The sequence below is a fragment of the Anser brachyrhynchus genome (genome assembly GCF_964034855.1).
Source record: "Anser brachyrhynchus genome assembly, chromosome: 2".
Lineage (NCBI taxonomy): Eukaryota > Metazoa > Chordata > Aves > Anseriformes > Anatidae > Anser > Anser brachyrhynchus.
In genome coordinates, this window is record NC_137695.1 from 140,251,477 (window position 1) to 140,258,207 (window position 6,731).

The following is a 6,731-nucleotide window of genomic DNA, read 5'->3' on the forward strand; positions in this document are numbered from 1 at the left end:
CATGAAAGAAAAAATACAGCAAGCCACAATTGGTGTTGTTTTTTTTTTTTTAACACACACCTCCAGGAGGAGGAAAAAAAAATAAACATTTCCACATCCACAACTTATTATAACAAACAGCCCTTTTAAAACATTGCAGAAAATCTTGCAATGGCTCTGCTCTGACTCCTGCTCCCCTGTGCCTTGTGGTTTTCCTCACGGAGGGAGGGAGCAGGACCCCCAGTCCCCCGCTCAGCAGTGCCAGCCCTCGGCCCACTGCTCGGCCCCCGCCGTGCCCTCGGTGCTGCATGCGGTGCTTGCAGTGAGCCTTGGCCACCCAAATCCAAGGCAAAGCCACCTGGCAGGAGCAGAGAGGTGGATTTTTAACACCCAGCCAGGAATCGGAGCACAGATTGAGTTTGCATGATATTATCTTCTTTGTTCATCCGTCTCTAACAGATGATACTTCTATTGCATCGTAAGTGAGCAACGTTATTTGGTATTTTGCAAATGATTAAAAGCCAAAAAAAAAAAAAAAAAAGGCCCAAGTCACCTTCTATTCCCATTTCTTGCACCCTGAGAGTTTAAAGTTCTCGCCAAACTGTTGCACTAATATTCTCAGAAACCAGTGTTATATTCTTGCGGTCTCATATCGTGAAGTGGGAAAAGCAGAAAACTACAGACCTCCAAGGATACGCTCAGAAATCCGTACAGAGACCTTCTGTTGGCAGCACCCTGGTGGGGAGCACAAACCCTGACGTGCTTGTGCAGCTGTGTTGCAAGGACACAAGGGGATCCCAATTAGTCCTGCGGGGGAAGGAGGTCTGTGGGACCGAGCAGGGGCCAGTGTGGTGGAGCTGCTGGAGAGGAGCCGTGGCTTTGAAGGAGGTGGAGGCACCGCCGTGGTGACACCTGCAGGAGCTGGGCCTGGTCCAGAAGGTTTGGCTCCAGCACCGTGGCCCGTGATTGTGTACGCAGGGTAATGCATTACAGACAAAAAGCAGCTCTGTGCTGGTCCTTTGTCCTGCTGGTGATGAGGTTCTCCCCACGGTTCCATCCGCACTGGCGCTGTTGTAGGAAGAATGGTTCCTAGAGCGTTTATTTCTCACAGAAATATTACAAAAGGAGGCTGTGATCTGTAGGATCCTAAAAAACATAGCTGTAACACAGCAAGGTCTGCCTTCCTTCATCTGTCTGTTCATTAAGAGAATATATTGCATGCAGATCAGCTTTGTTTGCCTCAGGCTTGCTGCAGCTATACATCTAAAGCATCCCTGACCTGAATGTTAGCCACGCATCACAGTCTTCTACCGATCCCGCTGGAAATGCAGTGTACACCTCCCAGATACAGCCAAACCGAGAAGGGATATATTTATTGGCCTTCTTTTTAATAAGATGAAGTGACGGGGCCACTTCCCTGCATCTGAAGATATTTTTCAGATAAGAAAATACCCTGATAAAAACACTCTGCAATACTGATGAGAAACAGGCTAGGGCAGCAAACAGCCCAGTAAAGTGCCTGGCTCGTCGGGTAGCGATGCTGCTGAGCAAACAACCACCTTCTTCACGCTGTAAACCCTGTCCTCGTTACTTAACACGGTCACAAAGACTCTTTTAGAACACAGCATGAAGCAAGCTGCTGCACATCTGTGTTATGGGATACCAGCAAGGCTGTCCCATAGCAGCAAGCCCCCCCTCTGAGGGGCAGTGGCACCCCCAGCACCACCCTGCTGGACTGTACCTGAGGCTGAAAGTTCTGTTGCGGAAAATACTTTTCTGAATATTCCTGAAGCTATTTTTAAATGCCATCCCAAATACTTACATGGCATGGCCCCCAAACACACGGGAGCAGCGGAAGTTGTATTTGCTAGCACAGGACAATTCTTGTGTCTGCGTGCTTTCGGAAGTGAAAAGGATTTAGACCAGCACCTGGAAGTTTATAGCTGATCCTTTAGGGGCTGTGCACTCCTAAGAGAGCCACTGATCAGAAATGCCACACGCTTTTCCTCTGAAATCAGGTCCCATTAGTGCTCCCCAAAGGGCCTTCGATGGTCGGTGATAAGGAAATCACCAGCAGGCAGGCACGGGACCGCCAGCGCCGTGGCTCGTCTCACTGGTACATTTTGGTGCCTGTGACTGGGGTGATACAACAGAGAGGGCGTCAGCCTTTCCTTTTCTCTCTCACAGGAAGACACGAGCACGACAGAGGGGACTTCCCTGAGCACGGGAGGATGCAGGGCAGGACGGATGCTCAGACACCGCGTCTTGGAAGCTCTGCGCTGCAGCTCGCTGCAGCTTCCCACCCATCTCGCTGGGTTCAAGGAGAGGACAGAACAAGCCCCACACCAAACAAACAAGCCCTGTGTGCCCCTACGAGCTTATCTATCGGCGCGGCTGGAGCTTTTCTTTAATTTCTTGTTTGCTTGTTTGGGTAGAGAAATCTGCCGTCACTTGACAGGCCGGTTATTGTGTACGACTCCCTGCACTCACAACTAGGTCAACCGACAGCCGAGCACTGTACACGCGTGAGGCTCCCTCGGATCAGCCAGCGGCTGCAGATTATATTTTTGGAATTAGCTAGGTAGAAGAGAATGTCCTTCCTGGCATGTGCTACCCTGAAACTGTAGGCCCTTTGCACAAGTCATCTGAAACCCCTTCTCGGCCCCAGCTGCAAAGGGTGCGAAATCCACGGCATTCGTTCTCTCCCCCCACCAGCTGAAGCAGGGCTGAAGCAGCAGCAACATCGGGGGTTTCTCTCCTCCTCCCCTCCGCAGAACTTGCAACTACCAAAGAGTTGCCTTCCCAGCACCCAGCGCCACAGCGGTCTCCTCCTGGCTTCAGAGAGGCACTTCAAAGCGATGCGGATAATTCTGGGGCGAGATAAAAGTGAGAGGATAAAGACCTAGGATGTGTTTATTAAGGCTGTTTTTACTCGCCATATGAACATAATCCTCATCACTGCCTTGGGCAAAGAAGAATAAAACGGCAAAAAGGACAGCTACCCTTGCATCTATGCGGTCGGAATTCCGGGCTCTGCCAAAACGTGGTTTCACTGCCTCCGCCTGTAGCGGGGCTGCCTCTGTTGTAGTGCCATCAGTGTGGAAACGCTGCTGCAAGAACATATTTTTGGCTGTTGCTCAGAAACTGCTGCCAGCCCTCCGCACAGCCTGTGAGACCTTTAGTGCTGCAAGCTTGCCTTTAAGGGGAAAGTCCTCGCAGAATAAATGGTTCCCACATTGCTCTCGGCTAAAAATGTCCAGCTAATCTGGAAATGAAGCTAGAATAGAATAGAATAGAATAGAATAGAATAGAATAGAATAGAATAGAATAGAATAGAATAGAATAGAATAGAATAGAATAGAATAGAATAGAATAGAATAGAATAGAATAGAATAGAATAGAATAGAATAGAATAGAATAGAATTAAAAAGACAAAACCAAACTGACAGTTCTGCAGACAGTCCCACCTGGGACATGCAACTGCTTGAAAAGCTAAGGAAAGACACCCAGCTTCCTTCCACACTTGCCCGTACGACCCAATTCTCTTTGAATCGGAGCGCCACAGAGTTTGGGGCTGCACAGTGGCTGCAGAGATACCAAACCTCCTCCCACCTTCTCCTTTCCGCTCCCTCGCAGCTCTTTGACACAGCTGGCCCAGCTGGCCTACTTCTTCCCCTCTCCTTCCCTGATCACTTAAAATTAATCTTCGATATTGGCCATAATCTGTAAAATTGCAAGCAAGTAATCTCTCAGCACCCTGCCCCTCGTTTTGGGTTGTTCCCAGCCATCCTTGCACACCTCAGACCAGCACTTAAGACTGTGATTGTGTGATTCTGTGATTCTGTTTCTTTCCAGTGTGAGCAAGCCTGAAGATAGAAAAGTCTCCTTAAACACAAAAATACAAGTAACAGAAACGCATTGAACAATGACAATATAGAAAAGGTAAATTATGGATTTCCGTCCTCTCCAATGATGCAAGGACAAACGGACAGTTGAAGAAATTAAAATGTGACACATTTGGATGTGATGTGAAGTGCAGCTGTTTCTATGATGGGCAGTTTCATTGTGGGACTCACGACTGCTGTAACTTACAGGAAAATCTTTGTAAGAGTCAGCAAGGGCATGAATATTCACAGGAGCACGCAGTTGCAACAGTTTGAAATTCCGCAAGCAGTCAAGGTTTACACCAATCCTTAGCTAATCAGGATTAGGACATTTCTTGGCCCTTCCTCTGCTGACTACTGTCAGGGAAAGGATATAGGGCTCTGTGAGCCATGCAGCTAATCCAGCAAAACAGCTGATGCAACACATATACGCGTGTCACCTTAAAAAATGATGTGACTTTGCAATAGTTATAGCCCTAGTGACAGCTCCCTCCTTTTCAGCAGTTTCTCACTCACTCGTGTATTTTACTTCTTCTATAAGTTCACGAATAACTTGAAGGAGAAAATCCCCCAAATGTCAACCTGGCGCATGAACTGCCCTGTCACTGTACGGGGGGGAGGCTCACTGGGGGTGCTTGTTCACGACCCTTGAAAACAGTTAAATCTTGCAGATTACAGGCGTGTTATGGTCATAGAGAGATGGTAACTCTCCTTCAGAATTAGCCCTGCACACTCCCTTTCCACAAAGGAACACTTTTAAGACCTGAATTTAGACATATATGATCTTTCTGTAAAAATTACCTACCCTGAGGATTAAGAAGACAAATTTAAAAAACAATCCCATAAGCAGAAATATCCAGCAGTTTGTGCACACCACTAACTCGGCAAAGGACTTGCCAAGTACTACTCAGATCCCCCACTTTCCCCGCAAACACCAGCTCTCACCAGATCACCAAATCTGGATTCATTCAGCAGCTCAGATGCTTAGAAGCGCGATGTTAAGACCAATGGGTTGTGTGAGCTGCAGAGGCAAAAGGTCTCCATGCACGCGTAGTATGCCAGCTGCAGTGTTGCAACTCTGGGTAAGTTACTGTGAGAGCTTGTGATATTACGTGTATTTTACTGCTGATGTGCTGCAAAGAGAGATCTGCTTGTTTAGTAAAGGAGGAATCGAAGGCTGTAGAGAAAACCTCAAAAGTGTGCCATCAGAAAGGAGCAAATATCTCTAAAATGCAATCACAAGGTTTTTTTTTAATTACTTATTTTGAACCTTTTGGAGCTGACACTGCTGCAGTTTGCACGTTAGCATCAATATCATGGTTCAGAGCCATGAAACCCTGAAACGCGCCCTGCTCTTCCTGCCAGGTGCCAGCCCTGGGCCCATGGGCATCTCGCCCACGTACCCCTGGGCAGGGCAGCGCAGAGCAGAGCAGGACCCCGGGGCAGTGTCTGTGCTTATAGCCGTGTGCAGGACCAGCCACAGCCGGCCCCATTGCTGAGGGCCAGATTTTCATGAATGTTAAGCATTCAGATTCCCAAATGAAATTAACAGCAGCCGTGGATGCTCCGCACATCGGGAATCGCAACGTTAGTCTCTCCATGCCCTGAGGCGTGCCTGTAATAGAAAAACTGCCTCACTTTATCTAGATCAGATTTAAAATGTGAGGTTTTAACAGTGAGATTTTTGCCACTAAAGTAGTTTAGAAAAAGCCTTGTGTTACATCTCTCTAACATGTCTATAAAAAGGACTGCTTCTATTAAACAGGTTATGGTAAAGCTTAATTGTGTGTAAAGCCCTCGGATGAAAGGCACAAAGTCCCCAAGCTCCCTTGCTGTGTTACTGTAACACTTATAGAGGTCTCAGTTTCACCAGAGAGGGTCACAGCAAGGCTGCCTTTTCTCACCTGGGTTTCAGCAGAGGTCGTGCTCTGTGCTGGACTTGTGTGCATCCACAGCACGAGTGCTGCATCCAAAGCAGGTGAGCACCATAGGCACACCCAGGCTTTCCCCATGCACCCTGCCCGTGTGCACAGACCATAGCATAGCTCTGCAGCATACATGTAACTCCAGATCCGTGTAACTCCTCCGTCCCAGTGATGCAAGTAGAGGACTAGGGAAGCTGAATATGCAGGAGATTAAACATAGGCTAAAACTTTGCTCCTGGTACCCTGCAAAAAAAACACACTAGGAAGAAGAAAAGCAGATGGGAAGAAAGTGGTCAAGAACAATTAACTTGCTCAAAGAAGAAATAAAACATGCAAATCAATGCAAAAGAAAAGAAAAAAATACTTTTCTAACAATGTTTTTTTTTTTAGAAACCATAGCTGCAGCTGATGTAGGGACCTCATTTAGCTGCAGAGAGGAAGGGAAGAGATCCACCAAGCACTTTTGTGAGCAATGTGAGCTCTGCACTGTCAGGAGCACTGTCTGACAAAAAGTCACCACTTTTTTTTTCTCAGTGGGAAGAACCAAAGTTTTCCACAGAGTTATTGTCCAGCTGTAGTATCCTTCCTTCCATCATGGCTCAAGAGAAGGGCATCTCTCCCAACTATGCCCTTCCTGACCATGTTTCTACCTGAAACACAGTTAGTAAGACAACATTTAGACAGTTGGTTTCCAAAATAACCTGGAAAAGGTAGTCGCTCTGACGGTGTGGCCATCCTCACTCTGTGTTCAAGCCCTGGGTTCAAGCTTTTCTCTAATGCTGCTTTGCTGGTACACGGCAGCAAGCCACCTCTCCTCCCAGTGCTTCATTCGTCTCATCCATAAAACAAAAATATACCAGTGATACATATTACTTGGAGATTTATGAGTGAGTGGTATTAAAGAATGCCATTATTATCTATTTTTATTCAAACTTTTACATCT